General features: G+C 36.8%; 1 long non-coding RNA gene and 1 pseudogene across 1 annotated transcript in view; both read right to left on the bottom strand.

The window, feature by feature from the left end:
- LOC145296037 (uncharacterized) overlaps positions 1 to 22,319 on the bottom strand; it is a 191,984-nt gene that overhangs the window by 123,266 nt on the left and 46,399 nt on the right. The window lies entirely within an intron of this gene.
- Positions 17,471 to 17,597, bottom strand: LOC145296501 (U2 spliceosomal RNA; annotated as a pseudogene).

Below are 22,319 nucleotides of genomic sequence, written 5' to 3'. Positions count from 1 at the left end.
TATTTTTTTATGATAAATACATATTTTATACACTTTACACTACTTGTGGTTTCTTTCATTTGTAACCCCTAGCACGGGTCTACAACAATTGGCTGACGAGGATGATTCAAGAACTTCCCGGATCAATCTACAATAATTGCTAACAACAACTGAATGACGAATATTCGGGCAAGAAATTCACTCGAGAAACAGCCATTGGAAACAGCATTTGATGACCAAAAGGATTCAAGACAAAAGAACACACGCGGATATTCGAAATAATTTTTCCTACACTCGGGGGAAATTCGAAACTTCAAAAGTATTTATTTTTCAAAAGTTCGGTGAAGTACGGAAAAAAAACTATTTGTCAACGTTGGGACAAAAACCAACATTTGAGCGTAAAAATCCACAAACACGGGATAAAGAACGCTTCGAAAAAAAGATAACAATTCTTGCCCCCAAAAAAGGAATTTACAAATGCGTCGTCAAAAAGCCTTATCTTGCTGTTAAAAATATACTAAAGCGTAAACTACGAGTTTGAAACAGAATTCATAAGACGAATTGCGTGGAGAATTATTATTACTAAATTAACGAGACCAAGTTTTCAGTAAGTACCAAAAAAAACCTTGTCGTTCTTAAAAGCATGTTTACTGATACGTCTTATGGTTAAAAGGCATTATCGTTGGAAAAAGAAAAAACTTATGCAAAAGTAAATGATAGTACATTTTATTTTATTGGCTAAAACGAGTATTCGCACAAATTTTAAAAAAAAGTCGGATTTTAATCCGATTAAAATAAACTTTTCACTGGTCGAGAGAACTGCACGTTGAAGAAGAAAAAAAACGATTACACTAAGCACGACGAACAAAGTCTTAACGAGAAAAGGACATTCTTTTCGCACAGAGATAAAAAAAAGAATAGCAAATATTAAGTAAATGCTATAAACTCTCTTTCACAGATAAGTAACCTTTTCTTTTTAAGGCAAAAAGAGGAAATAATGTGGAGGATCAACAAGGAATTGAACCCAGTACCTACATGTTACGAAAATTGAAAAATGACAGAGGAAATTTGCTTTCTGTATAAATGTAAACGCCGAATTATTTTCTCAGACGAATTGCTACACGAAGAAATAAATATATGAAAAAAATATTCGTTAAATAACTCGGTACGAATTTTGTAAAGTTTTTTTTTTCTATTGAGTTTGTACTATAGGAAAATTAAATCAACGAATTGGGTTGTTTTGTCATATTAAGTAATTTCATACCGTCCTCCCGAAAAAATCAAAATGGACGAGTTTGCAAAACAAATTGTGGAAATGGTGAAATTCCAACAAAGTCAACAATTTGTGCGACGGATGCTTGCCACAGTTAACAGATACTACGCTATTATCAAAGTTAAAAGGGCCATAAGATTACACAACAAAATCAACAATTAGAACTTGAAAAAAGGTTCTGAGAAGAGCATTTTGCAATGCAGAAACAAAACGAAGAGAAACGGTTAAATTTAATAAAATATTTCGAGGAAAAACAAGGAAGAGAAAAGAAAGAAATGAACGAACAAATATTGGAAAAGCAGTTAGATTTAATGAAAGTCTTCGAGGAAATACAAGAAAGAGAAAGGAAAGAAATGAATGAACAAATATTGGAATTGAAAAAAAAAAAAACATTTAGAGCAACAAAACCAGTCAGATAAAAAATGGTTTTGATAACGCAAGTTTTAGTGAATAAGGACAGCGGAGAAGGAACCAGCACGGCTTTTTCCCAAAATGTGACCTGCTCAGCTATTGATACTTTCACTATGCTCCTGAGGAAGACCTAATGTTTGAGACATATTTCAGAAGATTTGAAGACCTTTTTAAAATTGATTGCAGTGCATCAACTGATCAAAAGAAGGTTCATTTATTGCTACAGAAGTTAGGTACATCCGAACATAACAAATTCGTGGACTATATTTTACCAAGAAAAACCTATGAATTTCGTTTGAGGAGGCAGTCAAACTGTTAATGGAGTTGTACTGTCCAAAAAGAAGCCTTTTTCATAAGAGATGAAAATGCATGAATCTTACACGTAAGGAGAGTTAGGATTATACGACTTTTGCGTCTATAGTTAATAAGCACTGTGACGATTTCAAATGGTCGTTATTGACGGCGGACAATTTCAAGTGCTTAATATTGACACAAGGTTTGATAGCTATAGAAGACGCTAATATAAGACCTCGTGCTCTAAATAAATTGGAATTAGAAACTGGCTGAAGATTATCAGCGGTTCGTGGCAATGAAGCAAGGTTACCGAAACATAGAGGAAACAGCTATTGCGCACATTTAAAAAAAATCGCTTCAAAAATAAAGGACACCCACCCGCCAGCAATTACCAACCAAGAGGCAAAAATAACTCTTCACAAAATTATCAGGATAGACAAAATTCTAGGACCCTTGTAGCAAATGTGGAGGACCTCATGGGTACAATGCATGTCAATACCAAAGGAATATATCATGTGACTTATGCAAGCGAGCAGGACACAAGGCCTCATATTGCAGAACAAAAGTAGCACAAAAGAGCTACGTAAAAACTGCAAAAATGGACCCTTCACCAACAGAGAACATAAGGAAATATGTTACGGTGAAAATCAGAAATAAAGAAGTAAAACTGCAGCTCGATTCAGGGGCGGATTTATCAATTATAAATTTTCACACGTGGAAGAGAATAGGAAAGACCATGGTGACAAAGACGAATAAAGTCGCAAGATCGGTAACTGGTGAAAAAAAAAATTGAGAGTGAGGTAGTTATTAACGTGTCGCTAAAAAGAACGATAAAATGCTAAAAGTTTTCGTTCTAAGGAACGCGAAGAACTTATTCGGGACCGATTAGATTCAGGAATTTGAATTATGGGACTCGCCAATGAGTGATTTTTGTCACAAAATCGAAAACCTAACGGCCGAAGCCGACAAACTCAAAAAAGATCTTAAAAAATCTTTTCCAAGTGTTTTCTCTGAAAGGTTCGGATGCTGCACAAAAATAAAGGCGAGATTCGAATTGCTGGATGAAGTAAAACCAATATTTAAAAAGCAACGAAGCGTACAGTTGGCTTTGAGGAAAATAATTGAGTATGAATTAGAAAGACTAGTTACCACTGGGATTTTGACCCCTATTAACTATAGTGAGTGGGCAGCCCCCACCGTATACGTGAAAAAAACATCTAAAGAGATTAGAGTATGCGCGGACTTTTCGACCGGATTGAATGCGAAGCTCAAGGATCATCACTACCCACTACCAAATCCAGACGAAACATTCGCTAAGTTAAATGACGGAATTTTTTTTCCCAAAATAGACTTAAGCGAGGAGTATCTACAAATTCCAGCAGAGGAAAATAGCTCGAAACTTCTGTGTATCTCAACGCACAAAGAACTTTATAAATTCAATAGATTAGCATTTGGTATAAAAGTAGCACCTGCAATTTTCCAACAGATAATCAATACTTTGCTAAGCCGTTTGGATTTTGCAATAGGCTATCTGGACGATATTCTTATGAGTAGTCAAAATGTTGAACAACATAGAGATCATGTATTTCAAATGTTTGACAGAATAAAAGAATACGACTTAACATTAAAGGAAGCAAAATGCGAATTTTTTGTAACGAATTAAATACTTGAGTCATATCATATATAAGGACGGGAGGAAATCCGATCCAGACAGGTCCACAGCTATAAAAGACATGCCAGAACCCCATAATGTAACTACATTGCAGAGTTTTTTAGAGCTCGCTAACTATTATCCAACGTTCATTAGGAACATGCATGAATTGCGTGCGCCATTGAATGTGCTATTAAAAAAGGACAAAAAATGGGCCTGAATGCCAGGCAGCGATAAGAAATTAAAAGATGTATTAACGTCAGATTTATCTCCGACTCATTTCAATCCGAAACAAGATATTATTGTTGCAACTGATGCAAGTTCTTATGGGATCGGGGGGGGTGCATTCTACACAAGATTCCTAATGAGTCCACTAAGCCGATCGCCCATGCGTCAAGAACTTTACTGCGTGCCGAGAAGAATTACTCCCAAATCGAAAAGGAAGCACTGGGGATCATATTCGGTGTTACAAAATTCTACCGATTTTTACACGGTCGTAAGTTTAAAATGCAAACTGGCCATAAGTCGCTTATAACCATATTTGGCTTTAAAAAGGGTTTGCCAACTTACACAGCTAACAGATTGCAAAGATGGGGGACAATTCTACTGAATTACAATTTCAGTATGGAATTTCTTACATCTGCGAAGTTAAGTCATGCAGACCGATTGTCGGGATTAATCCCGAAATCAAGGGAACCGATAGAAGACACAGTAATAGCGTCACTACAAAGTGAAAACGACTACATACAAATACTATGTAATAAGATCAAGAAACTACCAGTCACTTTCGAAGATAAAATAAGGGAGGCTGAAGAAGATAGTGTCATCAAAGAAACGAAATAAAAAATTAAATCGGATGAATCGGCGGTGGAAGCTTATTCTATGTGCAATGAGGTACTGTTGTACCGAGAAAGAGTAGTAATCCCAGCTACACTACAGAAAACATTCTACAGGACTTCCATACGGTGCACCCTGGGGCTACGTGAACGAAGAGCCTCATGAGGTTCTACGTTTACTGGAAGAGTATGGATACTGATATAGAAGGCATGGTAAAGTCGTGTAAGGGATGCGCATTGGCTGCAAAAGCGCCCCCAATACAATTTAGCCCTTGGCCTAAAGCGGACACCCATGGCAAAGAATACACGTAGATTACGCAGGCCCACTGGATGGTAACTATTATTTAATAGTGGTAGATAGTTTTTCAAAATGGCCTGAGGTATTTCAATGTAAAAGTCCAACCACGAATTTCACAATCAGTGCTCTTCACGAATTGTACACTAGGTTTGGTGTGGTTGATTGTTTAGTGTCACAGAACGGCACACAATTCACTTCAGCAGATTTTAAAAGTTTCTGCGAGGATTTCCAGGTTAACCACATAACGACGCCAACCTATCATCCACGATCGAACGGTCAGGCAGAGAGGTTTGTAGACCCGCTAAAAAGAGCTCTGCAAAAGCGCTACAACAGTTTTTACAAGTTTGCCGAATTACGCCAAAGTAAAGCACTCCATCGAAGATGTCGTCGGCAGAATTAATGTTTGCGAGGAAAATTAGGCCGGTCTTCAAGAAACTTTTGCCAAAGCAGGGGAAACCGCCAAGTACCATAGTTCCTAAAAAGAGGTATTTACCTGTGAAAAAGTATTTTTCCAGGTACACAAAAAAATATTACGACGTGGGAACTAGGAAAGGTCCAAAAAAGGATCGGGCGGATGGTCTTCATTATTATCAAAAGAAACATTTAAACCAAATTCGGAAACGTATCACAGATGATGAAAGACAACCTCCTGCTGAACAAGAAGAGGTAATTTTTTTTTTTTTTTTTACAAAGGCATCACCACATTATCAAGGCCAAGAGGCCACTCAAGGATAAGGGTTAAAGAGTGTACAGTAGAAATTGGTCAATATAGTAATCATTAGTAATGAAAATTTGGTAAATTTAATAACTTATATGGAACGGCTCATCAAGAACTTATTTTCTTTAGACTTGAACACAACCATATTGTAGTCAGCCGGAAAGCAGGAAAACGGAAGACAATTCCACAGGCGTGCAGTTCTAAGAAAGAAGCTTTGTTCATGGAATCTACGTTTAGGTTTAGGCACAGATAAAGAGTGGGGTAAATTATTGATAGTGTTTACAGCTAGACGAGTGTTTCTTGTGAAAGTTTGGCGAGGGGGGACCATAGATTGAAGCTCAGTTGAACACTTTCCATGAAAATAACGATACATCAGAGACAAACTCGCAACATCTCTTCTGTGAGATAGAGGTTGCAAGGAGGAGAAAAGGACATCTCCTACGAGGCTACGAAGTCTATTTTGAACTCTATCAAGGCAGGACAAGTCCTTTCTAGCAGCTCCTGCCCAGATGTGGCAACAGTATTCCATCCTTGGACGTACCTGGCTCTTATATAGGTAGAGAATAGCATCAGCAGTGAGATATCTACTGGATCGATAGAAAGATCCCACCATTTTTCCAGCGGCCTTGGCAACAGATTTGATATACGTGTTCCATTTAAGATCAGGAGTAATGGTCAAGCCCAGAAGCTTGTCAAAACTTGAGGCCTCCTGAAGACGAGAGCCATTCATTTCAATTGAAGACAAATGTGAATTAGAATGTTGATGATGTAAAGAGAGAAGCTTGGTTTTAGATGCATTAAAAGTAACCAGCCACTCCTTTCCCCATTGTACTACGTGATCAAGATCAGAGGAGAGAGAATTGGAGAGAACTTGGTCGTTTACTGTCTTAGATGTGGTATCATAAATGGTAGTATCGTCAGCATAAATGTCTACAAATGATGTAAGGATATGATTTGGAAGATCATTAATGTAGATCAGGAAAAGAGTTGGGCCCAGGATGGATCCCTCAGGGACACCGGCATTAATACTGTGAGCTTCTGATTTTTGCCCCTCAACTACTACTCTTATGAACCTATCAGAAAGAAATGATTTAATAATTGAGAAGACTTTTCCAGCTATACCATAGCTAGCGATCTTATGAAGTAAACCTTTATGCCATACCCTATCAAAGGCTTTAGATATGTCAAGAGCAATTGCCCTAGAAAGATTGCCACCGTCGAGAGATTTGCTTATCCTATGCGATATAACTGTAAGGACATCTGCTGTAGATCTAGCAGAACGGAAACCATATTGAGTGTCACTAAGAAGGTTATTTTTGTTGAGATGTTTGATTACTTCTGTATTTAACACAGATTCTAGCAACTTACTCATGACGCACAGGAGACTTATTGGCCTGTACTGAGAGGAGGATGAGCGATCACCTGAATTCTTAAATACAGGGCATACTGATGAGATTTTCCAGGGAGATGGGAAACTATTATCCTTAAGACAACGTTTAAACAGTTTTGTAAGTATGGGCGCTAATTCAGGTTGAAGTTTTTTGAGTACTATAATTGGAATACCATCAGGTCCAGTTGCCTTACTCGAATCAAGGTTTTTGATTAGCTTGGCAACATCACGTACAGATATACGTATATCACATAGCGTGTTTTCTGATACAGGAGGAAATATGGACCATATATATGACGCGTTGGTAACACCACACGCAGCCGGACAATGCCGGTCCTCTAGGAAAAGAACATAACCGACACGATAGAGATTACCCCAGGAAAAAGAGCTGTACGATCATCCCAGGGGAATGAAAAGCTCGGTGGGGGTGGGGGAGTACAAATCACCCCTATTTGATAACTAAGTGGAATCAACTAGTCCTATGAACACCACTGGTTTCAGAGACTAAATGGAGACATTCATACTATGTTTAACCGCATGCTACAAACACGTTCCTCCCATACCTCTTTAGTGGCTCCTGTATTTTTTATGATAAATGCATATCATATTTTATACACTTTACACTACTTGTGGTTTCTTTCACTTGTGACCCCTAGCTCGGGTCTACAACAAACACGAAAAAATTTAACTCATGAAATATCATTTAATATCTTAATCTGGTTGCATTTTAATAAGTGAGACGGGTTTTCACAATATCAAGATGAATTTTTATTATAAAGTAAAACTAGAAAAATACACATCCCAGTCCTAAATTAATTCCCCAAACAGAACAGTTTTGCACCATTTTTATGTAACATTACAAGGATTTAAATTAAGATATAATGATGATATCAAAAGTTTATTTCAATTTTGCTTAAAATACATTTTATAGTTTTAATTCTAGAAAATGTCTAAAATTTAAGTCTTAAGCGGCCTTATAAGAGAATTGAAATTTAAGGAATCGTCCTTAATTCACGCCTAATGAATTTAGATCAAATTTGATGCAAATCTGAAATATTTGAATTCTTATATGGAAAATTGTGCCGATATTATTCCTAAAAAAACTTTAATTATTATGAAATATTTATTGATTGATGTCTAATATCTATCATACAATTAAAAAAGAATTGGAGGTGTTCGAAGTTTCTTAGTAGCCATTTAAATCAAACTAAATATATTGCACATTACGACTCTTTACACTCATTCATAATGATTGTAAGAGTGAATTCTATACATAAAAATATCTATCATTCAGTGCGAGACTATGATTTAGAATGCACATATTTTCTAGAAACATTTTTGTTTGCCAATATTAATCATGGTCCATTATTCAATTAGTCTTCTGCAGATTCTAAAATTGTGGCTCACATTTCCGAGGAAATTTTTCACGACGTTACCTGAACATGAACGCAGAAAATGTAACAATAAAAAAAAGCTAAAATGTACCCAAATTATCTAATATGACAATTCTTTATAGAAACCTAAAATTGATTTTATTAGTTTTTTCTAAAAATCGAAAGTTACTATTTATGGTTATGCTGATGTGAAGCAAGGTGCCCCAGGGTAGTTTCCTCTTGAGGAGGGATGAAAAATGACCCATAAATTGACAAAAAATTTACTTTTTTTCACAAATATATAAAAGTTGACACATTAGTGCCCTCAAACCTCATAAAATTTATGTATGCAGCAGCGATGGTAGGGAGATACAACTCATGTTTGATTTGTATTTGAACAAGTTTTGGCAATGGAACTATTTTGGAAATCTTTCCTTCTCATGTTTGAAATAATAAAAATCAATATAAAATCGAAAAAATGTGAGAAAAGAAAAAATGTGAACTGGATATTTTTGCAATAATTTTAGCCCAATTATTTTAATGCGCAACGAATCGAAAGTGTCCTTCATTTTTTTGCCACATTTTCATTGTCTCAAAATATTCTCAAAATATTCTTAAACTATTCTCAAACTATTCACGCACCAAAAAAATCTGAGTGCAAAACCACTTTTATTTGATTGGACCTATTTGATAAGCACAGATCTAATTTGATTTCTAAGATGCGTCCTCGTTTCTCACTATTGCAAATCGATTTGTCTGTCACACTTCAATTCTTGTTCAATAAATATTAATATTTTTCAAAATATCTGGCAAAGCTTTAGGAAAGTTGATGCTATTGTGACTGTGTCCGTGAATATGTGCTTAGAATTTAGCTTGGATTAACTCAAATACTTTGAAGTTATTTACCAAGAGTGACTTTCAAGCTTAAGTTTGAAACAATATTTTCATTTTGCTGATATGTACATGTTTGAAATTGCGTTTTAATAAAAAAAACGTGCAGATTAAACAGCCACAAAATTTGAATACTCGTTCTTTTTTTTTTCTCTTAATTGATGACCCCCCTCTGTCCTAGATCTAAAATCGGGGAGTGTGACGAGCGACTCGAGTGTACCAATTATCAAAGAGTATTTTTATTCTGATCTATACGGATTATTTGTAGATCGTTTTGATATGTTTTCGCATCAAAAAATCTCTTAGAAGCAATAATTCGAATCATCAAAAATACAGGAAAAGAAAACAGAAAAGTCGCCTACTACTTCATTTAAGCTGATTATAAATTGAAAACCTGATTAGAAGAAACGGCAAGCTGGAAGAGGAGTAAAAAATAAATTTATTTTAAAAATAATTCTTGTTCATTAAATTTACAAGTTTTATTTCAATACTGATATTTTTTTTTATAAATCAAAAAAAATGTTTGCTGCAAAAAGAAACGAGAAAGAAGAATAAGACAGGATGAATATATATATATATATATATATATATATATATATATACATATATTTATATACTTTCTATTTATATAGACAAATATTACATAGTCGCTACACTGAACATGCTAATATTTAGACAAGTGAAACATTAGCATGTTCAGTGTAGCAACTATGTAATATTTGTCTATATAAACAAAAATTTTTATTGAGCACTCTTAATAACATCGTTTTTATTTACGAGTTTTCCTCCTGAATACATTTAACTTGGTGTATATATATATATATATATATATATATATATACATATATATGTATATATGTATATATGTATATATATGTATATATGTATGTATACATATATATATACATATATATATATATATATGAGAGAGAGAGAGAGAGAGAGAGAGAGAAATAAAAAGAGAGAGAAAAAAGACAGAATGATAGATGGGAAAAAGAAAAAGAACGAGATGGAAAGAAAATTAGAGGTATAAAAAAGAGAAAATGGAAAGAGAGAAATACAGAAAATGAGAGTAAAAAACAGAGTTGAAATAACATAAGGGAAGAGAAAAAAAAGAAGATAAAATATAATAGAAAGGAGACAGAAGAAACGAACGAAATGAAGACTAAAATAGAGAAAAAAGATGAAAGAGAAAAAGGAAACTAGAATAAGGATGGGGAGGCATTCGACTAAATACGACATTAACTGGACAAGATCAAATAAATTTCAAGAAATTTTTTTTTTGTATTTCAACGTTTTTATCTCATGAATACAACTGTTTGATAAAACTTATTGTAACTAATTTTAATTAAAAATAAATATAAAAATAAGAAAAGAAGAAAATTAAACAATATAATTTCTGTTAAAAGTATAAAGAACAATTAATTTTATTAATATAATCCAAATGGCTCTCATAATTATTTACATTTTTTGTGAGTATTTGTGAACGGGAGGGGTGAATATTTTCTACATCATTGAGAGGAAATAGTCTTAGAATAGACATGTAAACAATTTGGAAAGTTAAAAATCCCGCCACACATTGACTAATATGTTCAATTACATTTCTTACGAATAGCTGGACTCGGCGTTGTTTGAATGTAAAATTTACTGACATGCGTTTATAATAGTTTATGAATGACAGGTGATTGGATATCTATATCTATTATAAATAAAGTTTCGTTGTGGTTGATGGTCCCTCCGATTTCATATTCGAAACAATTCTATAGTTGAAAAGTAGACAAGTTAACAGAAATGCCGTTTATTTTGACAGTATTAAAAAAGACATTAAAAACAGCTAAGAATCAATTTTATGAAAAGGCTAAGGCACATTGTAGATTCTACCTTGGGATGATGAATTGGAAAGGACCAGTCACGGAACGTTCGCTTTATACGGCTCTCTTGATTCAATGGCAAGGCAGAAAGCAAACTCCATGGCTCTTAAAAGAACTGGTCAAACCAATTGTATTCATATGCCAGAACATCCAATTTGTCGATGAACTACTTACTCATTCAAATCTGCCCATCTACATCAAGCGAAATTAGTACATCGAAATATGTGACTGCTGGAGATTGTTAAAATTCATAAAAGTCCCAAGTTTTACAATAGCAAACATAAATTAGATTTTTTCACAGTATTCAAATTTACAGCATAATAACTTATAGCCACTTTAATAAGTTTTTAAGATAAAGATTCAAAACGTGTAAAATAATTAAGCATTTTTGTTTAGACACATTTTTCCATGACAGATTTGATTCCATTCAGTTAACCGTTCTGCATAGGGAACATCGTTCAGAATTTTCTTGTCTTTCATCTTGCAGCGGAGATGTATTTGCCTCGGATGAGACAGCATGCTAGAAAGCTGTAATCTTTTAAAAGCCCAAGTATGACTCATTTTGTTCCTATGGTGGTTCAAGTCGAAAACTTCACTCCTCTTGTGTATAAAGAGTCCAAAACTAATACTTTTTCAATAACATCAACAATTTTACTGAGAGACAATGGATAATTGTAAAGTGGCCTATGCAGAGAAGCTATTTTGAAGAAAAGTTATGCAATCGCTAACCACGCCTCTTCTGAATCGACATGCTTGTAAATCGATGGCAAGAAGTAAAAGCGCTAGAAACAACACTTGCTATTCCAAAATGATCACTTATTTCGGCTTCGGTAATCTAAGGAGAATATGATTCTGTTGTGCATGTTTTGAAGTAATATAGACTTACATTGCTTTCAGACTGTAGTCTTGCAGGTATTCAGTTGGATTCGGTCGAAAACAAGAAATGTTAATGAGCATGACGTTATCACATCCTGCAATTCCAAAGATAATGTGATATCCAAGTTCATTAGTGGTAGTTACTACGAGCATAGAATGACCGAAACTAAACACGTTTTTCGTTAAGAAAATCTAAAATTACATTTATAATGAAACGGCAAGGATAAACGTATGCTTATTAGTCATATACATTTTTCATATCCTCTGGTGACAAAAGCTTAATGGTAGAATGGAGGTAGCAGTACTGCATTAAATGATATCACCTTACCACCTTACGTATTAATCAAATAAAAAAATAACATTTACATCACCACTGATACAAAATTTTCTTTCATTCAGTTTAAATGAAAAAATGACATAAGAAAGCATAAAATCCATACAATTTTTTCTTTGTTTTTGACATTTTTATATTATTTTAATTGAAAACCCCGAAAATGATTCCAAGTGAAATCGAAAGTACTGTTTTTAAATATTTTTCGTTTTTCTCTAAATAATAAAAATGAGTGTATGTTCAGCTCGCATCTATGCAAATTCAATTTTTATCTGCAAAGAAGAGGAGGTTTCATCTTGATAACTTAAAAATGACAGCAAGAATTTTTCCCACTTTTAATAGACACAAAATGTATTCCTTCATTCTTAATATTTTTATATTGAAAACAAAAATTAATTTAAGGGTACACAAATGCTATATCTACTAGAAATTTATTTTTTGAGCAAGACCTGTCTTTCATATTTATTTTTTTACTAGCAGGATCTGTTAACCAGCGTTGTACAGTGAAAGCTTGACAAATCCAGAGCAGAATCGTTAAAGGACCCCCTTCGAAAACAAATTAAACTACGGTTGATGTTGGTGGCTACTGTCTTTCCTGGAAAATAGCGGATAATGGAGGTCGTGGAAGCCCCTGTCTGTTGTTGTCATCACTGTTGGTTACTGTCAGTTAGTGTTAGTTTGAGGCGATAACCTGCAGGTACTGGCCAATTCTAAAGAAAGCGTTTATTAACTCTTTAGATTGATCGAAAAAAGAGGTAGATAACTGCCGTCTACCGATGGCAGTATGTTTCAAGTCGACCATTGTTTTTTTTTCAGTATACTGTACGCATGTTTTTTTTTTTTTTTAAGTAGCTGTAGCACATTTTCTAAATAATAAAATACTCCGCAGAAAGTAAAAGTGGTAAAACGAAAACAAATATAAACAAATAAGTGTGTCCACAGTCAATATAATTTACGTTGAAACCTACCTGCATAATATGTTTATGCTTTAACTTATTTGAAAGCGCTTAATCAGTTCCAAAAAGAAAGTGTCAGCATGATAAGTCACAGCTTGGAAGCCTAGGTTATCTGACAAAAATATAAAACGCAATTTAATTGTCAACAGGAAAAAAAAGTATATATATAAAAAGAATAGCATCATTAAAGTCTTGATAATGGCTTAAAAATAGAAAATGAAATATTGGTACCCGTAAAAGATATTTTTAGGGCTGTTTTGGAGTGAGGGGTATTGGCGTGTCGATATTTTGTGCATATTTATATTACCAAACCAATGCTGTGTTTACATTTTGAGAGTGTTCAGTCGGAGCAAGGAAAAAACAATATGCGTTTTATTACATTTTATGTTAGTTCCGTGTGTGCTAGGACAGAATGAGCAATACGTGTTAAAATGCCAACAATTCTCAACTTTTTTGTTAGTGAAAGTATGCAATAATAGCAAAACAATATCCCCTCTTCACGTTTGTAATGGGTTTCTAAATAATCACATTATTATTTCAGTGCGTCTCAGTAAATGCATAAATCCCAAAAGAATATAATGAATGTCCAAAGAGGAGGAAAAGTACGAATACATAAATGAAAAAAATAAGTTAACATTATTCATTTTGTGCAAACATCGTCCTCTGCTTGTAGGCGATCAGAATGAGAAGACAAAGTTTTATCCTAATAAATTAGTTAATGTGTAAAATTAGATGTGAAAAGGGAGAAAATAAGCAAACATTATTCATAAACCTCACCTGATATAATATCGGTCAACAATTACTAGTATGTTGTTTACATATGACAGCGACGAATACAAAAAAAGAAAGGAGAATATAGGAGATACATTTACAGCTAGATACCATAGTACGTTTGTGTATGTTTTAGTGTTAGCAGAAAAGCTAAACAGTCATTAGTTAAGTAAAAGGAGTGGGAGATTCACTCGCCGTTGTTATATGTTGGAAATTAAATGTGCATTAACTGAAATTGATGCTGAAGTATTTGTCCTAGCGATGCCATATTGTAATGTTCAGAAATGTTCGTTTAGAATGATCTAATTTCAGAATAAGAGAATTAGCGGGCAACCAATCAGTGGCAGTGGACTTTCCCGAGGGAAACTTTATTATTTCTTTTATTCTACTAGGAGAAAGTTAGTGGTATATTTGTGTATGTATAAGCCAGTTACGGACAGCGGCAATGTAGAATCTGTGGAAGGTGTAGACTTCCTCCCAGTGTCAGCTTGTGGTGGTGGTAGGTTTAAATATTTAGAGGGAAAAGTAGGTATTCCTTCCTCTAATGATGCCGCGATGTCGATAGTGTTGTTCGTAGAATGTAATGTAGTCTTTTTTATCACAACTGAATGCATCTGCAAAGGTGTTCGAAAACTACATAAGATAGTAAAGTAGCTGTATTGACTTTGTATGTGGCATCTGTTGTTGCAAACCTAAGATAATTTTTTTCCAGCGCGGAATTCCTGCGGCTACTTTATAGATATTAAGATTTAACTTGCCTATTTTTATTGTTTTCTTTTTGTAAGTTTTACCTTTTCAGTTATTACTATAAGTTTTACATCTTTTAAGAATTTTTTAATATGTTTTAAAGAATGTTAACACTTTTGAATGTTAACATCACATACTATTCCAAATCCCTCAGACCAGAAGTATTTCAATACCTTAAACACTGTACAAAATGATCAACTTTTGTTTAAGTCTATTTCAAAATTCTTTTAGGGCATCGCAGTTGCAGGGAAATAACTCCACCGAACATTTGTGCCATAATAATTATTTTGGTATCTGCTCATATGACTATGCCTGTAACTAAGTATATCATTTGTATTGCGATCAAACTCAGTATCTACGTTTTTTATAATTTTAAATGCGTATTCATGTTTTTAATTATTATTATTATTATTATTGTTATTATTATTATTATTGTTGTTGTTGTTGTTATTATTGTTTTTATTATTATTATTATTATTATTATAATATAATCAACAACAATACATTATGCTTAAACTATTTAATGTTCATAAATACACTCTCATCGTTATCTTCCTTGCTTTCTTTTCTTTTTCATATCATGCTTATTTTATTTCCTTGCTCATTTTCTGTGCAAGACTCAATACATGATTAATTAAATTCGAAAGGAAATATTTTATTAAATAAAGGCTGTAAATTTTAAGTTAAAAAAGATGAAGTAAAAGCTTGCAAGAAATTCATTAAAAATAGCATTAACATTTTTTTATGAAACTTCACAAAATAAATGGTTTAATATCATTTCGTTTTCCATTTTCACTGAATGTGTTAAAACATTTATTTCGTAACAAGTTGCGGACTGCATTTGAAAATATCGGTTTCCAGAAGACAATCCACTGATCCACTGATCCCTAATGACAACTCACGACGATAATGCCCAACCTGTTAATATATTAATGACTGCAAAGACTCGAATCCTTCTCTATCCTCAAGAGATGTGAAACTCTTTAATAACAAAGTCGATTTTCTTGAGGAGAAAATCTGAACAACAGGTTGGAGAGTGGGGCACACTGGATGAGTGGTGAGAGTCATGAAAAATAAAACGTCCTGTAAAAACCCTATCGACCATGTGTTATGCTTTCTTCCAGTACCACTAGCAAGATTTAACAAACGGTAGTTTTATGAAGAAAAATATTCTAGTGAAAGCGAATATAAACTACAAATTCACTTTTGCATGAAATACTTCAGCGAGTGTGGATACAAAAGCTACAAAAATAATAAATAAATAAAACAGTGTGTAAAAAAGAAAAGAAAAACGTTTTCATTCTTTTAAAAATAAATTTTCTGATTTTCTGGTTTCACATTTTATGGCGTCTATTTTATTTTTTGGAGAAAAGAACGTTAATGTTTTCTTAACACGACGAGTTCTTATCTTCCATTTTTTTTCATTTTCAACTCTGTACACGTGGGTTACTTGAATATCGTATGTGTGAAAAAATATTTGGTTGAGAAAGCTTGACGCGATTGCCTGCTTTTTACCATTTAAATTTTAAAAAGATGTTGTATAATTTTTGTTTTTCTCTATAATTCAAGCTGAATACTGCTGATATCTATGCATTGTCTGCTAAGTAATTTTTATTTTTTAGCATATGTGCCGCCTCTTCAAAACGTCTAACTTCCCATCTTCCCTTCTTGTCAATTATTTTGACCTCACTCCATAAAGGGATGTTTGCATGGCAAAGAAAACAAAAATAATTTCAATAATACGAACCTATTTACCGAGCCAGTAACTTTCCTTCTTTCTTTTACAAGATGCTTAACGAAGGTAAGAGGGAACACCGACCAAAACGTGGCAGAAATAACAGTATGAAAACAATAGTCCGATCAAAATAAGTAAGACAAACAATTAGCTCTCATCTAAAAAAAATTCAGCACTGTAACACTTTTCTCGTCTAGAGATTTAAACATTTATTTTCTTTCTGAACTCAGTATATTTGCTTTGCCAATAAAATGTGAATAAAGTTGACATATATTCAACTTTGTCATTTACATTTAACTGCATTTCATACAAATCAATGTGTGAAACATTCTGAAAATCAAATCGATGACAAAAGCACATCTTCGAAATTTAACTACAAAGACCAGTTAAAGACACTGATATCCCCATCGATAAATAATTATTCTAAACGCTTACCAGATTGAGCGTTTCCAGGTGGATGTGTGCACGTCCAACAAACTAGCTTAATTAAGGATCGAAATAGTTCGTTGATTATCAAGTGAATTAACTCCTGTATTTCTTTGACTACTTCTCACTCACTATTTGTTATACATTATGTTTGCCTTATTTGTGCATTGTCTTATTTCTGCTGTGCTAAGCAGCAATAAAACAATAGTATTGCATATATATATATATATATGTGTGTGTGTGTGTGTGTGTGTAGTTAAGTCACATATGTGTTTGTATTTCGGAGATGAGGGATTTTCATTTGCGTGATTTAACAAGTTAAACAAAAATCACAAGGTGTAAACATAGTTTCATATGAAACAAGGCGGATAGCCATTAGTCGCGTGCTCTCGTGTAACGAATGAATGCGTGAATGTAGGATTGACATGAAATTCTTCAAGATAAACAAAAATGACCGAAAATGGGCTGAAATGACTTAAATAAATAAAAAGTAAATGACTAAGACTGACTTTAATGAACTTAAGGATGAATTGAATGACCTTAAGAATGATTTGAATGCTTAAAAAGTAACTGGAATCCTTCAAAAAACAACTTGAATGATCTGGAGAATGATTTGAATCGCTTTGAGACTGACTGGTTGTAAAGTGGGTGATCATTTTACATTAAATTAATACAGAAAAGTGGTCCCTCACTTTATATCACAATATGTACATCATGTAATAAAAATAGATACTACACTTTGATCTCGGCCAAAAGGCCAAGAAAAGGGTATTTATTTGCTTCCTCACCGAGCAAATAAGGCACAAGGCCGATTTGTAATGTGAAGAGTGAAGGGGAAATGGGGACCAACTCCCCGGGGAGTAGGGGAGCTGGATAGTGACAATTAGCATGAAGGGTTTCCCCTACATTGGCCAAGGTCTTATATTTGGGGTTGCCCCCACATATGGTCTTTGCTTGCAGTATCTGCTGGAACAGATATTACACTTTGAGATATTAAATCCTTTATTTATGTTAAAAAATACAGTGAAAATAAACAATGAACAAAAAACTTAGGTACATGGCCAACACAAAAAAGGGGATTGTGGGGGTCGTTGGTCATCCTTGTCACTCCAGAACTAAACAAAATCAAAAGTTTCTCCCAGCTAGTATCTTCTTTCACCATAATACAGCATTCACCCTTTTCATTCTGGGGGACGACCTACTTAACTCCCAATTTTTAAAACATTTTTTATTGACATGTAAAAACAAAAAAGATAACAATAAAAATGGTACAATAATTCACTTGTGTCAAAGGCGGGGGAAGAAAAAACAAAAGGTGATTAGTAGGACTCTTCCAACCCCGTCTAGTTGATAGACTGCCCATTCCACTAGGTTTGTAAAAGGAACCTCACTTCTGCGGTTCAGTCTCTAAGTGGGGATACCCTCTAGATGGGGGTGAATGGAGAAAAGAAAATTTTGTGGGTAAGGGATGGAGGTTAGTTTGTATTTCTTTCTCTCCAAGATAGGTGAAATTTAGAGGAAGAGGTGAAAACAAAAACTGCAAGTAGGAGAGGGTGGGGATCTTGGAGGCTTCTTAATTGGGGAGGGATGGACTACACATAAGCTAGCTGAGAGGCTACTTGTTTAATTTTACTTTATGGAATTGCGCGTTCCACACCTAGGCGGGGAATACATATTCAAATATGGCTCCTTTTCATACACACAGACATGTATCCATCTTCTGTCAAATGTCGCGCGATGCAGCCTTCTTCTATCACATCTGATCTTCACCCATAGTGTTTAAAGAAAGCGATCAGATCCTGATCAGACCCCCCCCCCCGGCAACATTGCAGACGCAATGTGCAAATCATTGTTCTCGCCACGGCCAGGATCGTAATGTAGACCATTTGTCTTTCCCGGTCCCACGGCGGCCTCACGTTGTCCACAACATTGGATACAGTAATTGGGCGAGGATGCTCAGGATCGATGTGAGCCGTCATCTCGCTGACATACGACCGAGTTCGCGGCAATTGAAGAAAGCATTATCAGTCATTTCTACGGCCGTTGTCCCACAATGGGGACAATCAGGCGACTCCAACAACCCGGAACTGCATTGTATGTTGTTGAGTGGCAGTGCATTTCGGGCCAATCGCCAGATCAGAGAGAACGAATTGTTCAGATGACTCGAACCTGGTACCCAGCTCCACGCAGAGCAGATCTCACTCTGCTGCCAACCCAAACGTGCACATAGCGGGTCGTCGGCGGCCCTCTTCCATAGATCTCTGTGGAGTTCCCTATGGGTAGCAGTCACAAGGTCGCTGGACCTTGGTAGTTGTTTTAGCGCGGCTCGGCACTCTTTCATGTAGGCAGATTCTCCCCGCATCCTGCGACAGCTCTCAATAGAAGGGTCGAGAATCAGTTCGGGGAAGGCGGCAGTAACCACAGGGTGCCACGGTTGGTCATCTTGCATATAATGGTTCAGGAAGGCCAGCCTCTCAGTATCTCGATGACAATTCAAGTCCGGCATTCCCAAGCCTCCCTCACACGGATGTTGAATACAGACCTGTCTGCTCACACAGTGTCTTCCTCTGTCCCAAAGAAGTAAAAACAAGAGTTTGACGAGAGCTGTTAGGTTTTGTGCAGGCAGGGGAAGTACGGCCAGTTGGTAAGGGATGAGAAGAAAGATGTAAGTTTCGCATGCCTCAGCTCTATCCCCGAAGGAAAATTTCCTAGGAAGCCAAAAATTGACTGCAGCCTCCACCTTTGACCTTACCTCCAACCAATTTTGTCAAGCTAAAGACCCAGTCTGAACCACACGCCGATTGCAGGACGGCTGTGGGCTGTGGATACATCACGGAGATCCACTTGCAGAAATCAGCGGCCTCTAAGACAGATGCCAAGAAACGATGGTCGACCCTATCGAAAGCTTTGGACTGATCGAAGTTGATCAGCGTGGCTTCCGTGTCATCATCTATCCCTCCTTCTAGGATTGTGCGTATCAGGGGCAAATTGTTCTGAATCAATCTCCCCTTCACAGCGTAGTTCTGTTCCGGTTTAACCAACTCGCCGATAACAACCTTCAGCCGATTCGACAGGACCTTGGCCAAAATCTTCAATTCTGTGTTAAGCAGAGTTATGGGCCTGTAATCGTCTAACTCTTCTCCACCATGCCCGTCACCTTTCCTCAGCAATGTGATTACTCCCTTGGTGACTTACCCCGGGATGGATACCTGAGCAAACCAATGGTTGAATACATCCATCAGAAGAGGCAGAAACATGGGCGACAGCTTCAAATACAGTTCGTATGGCAGACCATCGAGCCCCGGCGATCTGTCATAGCTGACCAGCTTCAGCGCACTATAAACCTCCCGTTTCATCACCTCATAACTAGCCACTCTATATGCTTTGAGGCAGGGAGAGTCAGCCAAATAGTCGCTAAACTCAAGGGGACCGGAAGATCAGGCTGCTGCGTAAAATGATCATCGAAATGTTCTCAAAACCCCTCGCAGATCTCCCGAGTCGATTCCAGGGTGAGTCCATCTGGATGTCTTACCTTTGCAATGTACTTGTCCGAGCCACGCCTAGAAATTTCACAACTCGCATCAGTATTGGAGTTGACTGCTTCATTGCCTACCTTTCTAAGCCTAGCTCTGACTACTTGACCTTCATAACGCTTGCTATTCTCACGCAGAAGGTCCTGCTTAGCTAGTTCCTGACTAACCCTATCACCCTCCCTCGTAGCCCGGGCTAGTTTCTGCTCTAGCTTCTTCTTTGTCTTGGCCTTATCTAGTGCGAGGCGCTGGGCATACTTGACGGAGAAGGTTCTAATTTGGGCTTTTAGACCTACCCACCACTTACTCCCAGTAACCGCCCCCACTAGTGCTTTTTTAATTAATTCTATTAGCTTCTCTTGGAAGTCTTGTCTCTCCAGAACGGAGGTGTTTAACTTCCAGTGAGCCACTAACTTAGGCCTATTTCCTAGCTTCAGCCGGGCCATAACTAGTTTATAATCCATCTGGCCTTGCCAAGTGAACGTGGGACAAGATAAGAAGTCTACTTCGCCTCTCCTACCTAACATCCTGTCCAAGTAAGTGTTTGGATAGGAGGAAACACTATTGGTCCATGTCCACATCTCCCACCCCGGTTGCTCGATCCGAAACCTGTCGACCAGACCGCATCTAGCCATCAGATCAGCCAGGCTGGACTCGCACCTCTCCAACCCTCTAGCTTCGCCTCCTACCTTATCTATCTCGGGGTCTCAGATGGCGTTTCAATCCCCCATTAGCACTACGTGTTTCCGACAATTTACAAACGCGTCAAGCTGGCTGAAGAATAGAACCCTCTCACGAGCGGTGCTGGGCGCATGAACCGCGATCACCCGAAACACAGAATCTTTTACGGCAACATCGGCCACAACCAGCCTGCCCACCGCATCTCTATGAACAATGTTGACCGTTCCTTGACAGGGTACGTTTAACCAGCATGGAAACTCCCTTCCCCTGCGGGCTGCCATATGCTGAGAAAACCTCAAGATCTCAGGCCAGCACCTGACATTCCACAGAGGAAACGAAATGCGTCTCCTGAATCGCAGCCACATCACCTCCCAGGGACAAGAGGTCGTGCCGGAGGCGAGCCACCCGGCCCAATGATCTCAAGCCTCTTGCATTCAAACTAGCCAAATTCAAAGCCATGGTATCTACCTTAGGGTGTGTCACACTCAGCTCCGAAGTCAGCTGGGGAGAGGACGCCGACGTTATGTGCCATGCTCAAGGTGGTCAGGTTTTTAATATCCTGACCTTCTCTGGCAATGCCGTCGACGTCCAAAGGATAAATTAATTTTATGGCCCTGTAGAGTGACGGATGAACCAACACTGGGACCCTTCCCTTGCATTGTTTTGACAGTTCGTCAAGAGAAGGGTAATTTTTTTTCACCAGTTCGATTCCCGGGAACGCCCCTTCAGTGGCCTGCAGCCTTGTCCGCAAGTTGGTTTGCAGGCCTCTGGAGTTCTGACAAAAGCTATTAGGAGTGGGGCGTCTGGGAAATTTGAGGAGATATTTACATCTTTCCCCTCTATCTGTTTGTAATCGAGCAGAGGTTTTAAGTTTTTCCTCTGTCAATGGGAAATGTCTGTTGCCACAAATAGAGGGCCTACATAATATAGTTCCTCGGGGCAAAGGCTTTTAATTTGGTTGGTCTGCGAGAGGCAGAGGAGTCTCTTCTTTCCCACTGTTCATTCTTTTCTTTTTCTTTTTGGGGTGGTGGCTCAGTTCGCATTGGTGTGGGGATGGGTGTTTGTGTGGTGCCTGGTGTTGGTGCTGGTGTAGTGTCTGGTGTTGGTGCGGTGTCTGGTGTTGTTGCAGTGTCTGGTGTTGGTGCGGTGTCTGGTGTTGGTGCCATGTTTGTTGTTGGTGCGGTGTCTGGTGTTGGTGCGGTGTTTGGTTTGGGGGTGGAAGTGGATTTTGTTGTTAGGGGTGGTGTATGTTAACAGGAAGTGGGGGGGCCCTTTTCTTCC

The sequence above is a fragment of the Euprymna scolopes genome, chromosome 16 (assembly GCF_053919585.1).
Source record: "Euprymna scolopes isolate OS-2025 chromosome 16, ASM5391958v1, whole genome shotgun sequence".
Lineage (NCBI taxonomy): Eukaryota > Metazoa > Mollusca > Cephalopoda > Sepiida > Sepiolidae > Euprymna > Euprymna scolopes.
The sequence above is the reverse complement of the archived record's forward strand: the minus strand, read 5'-3'. Positions and strand labels throughout refer to the sequence as shown.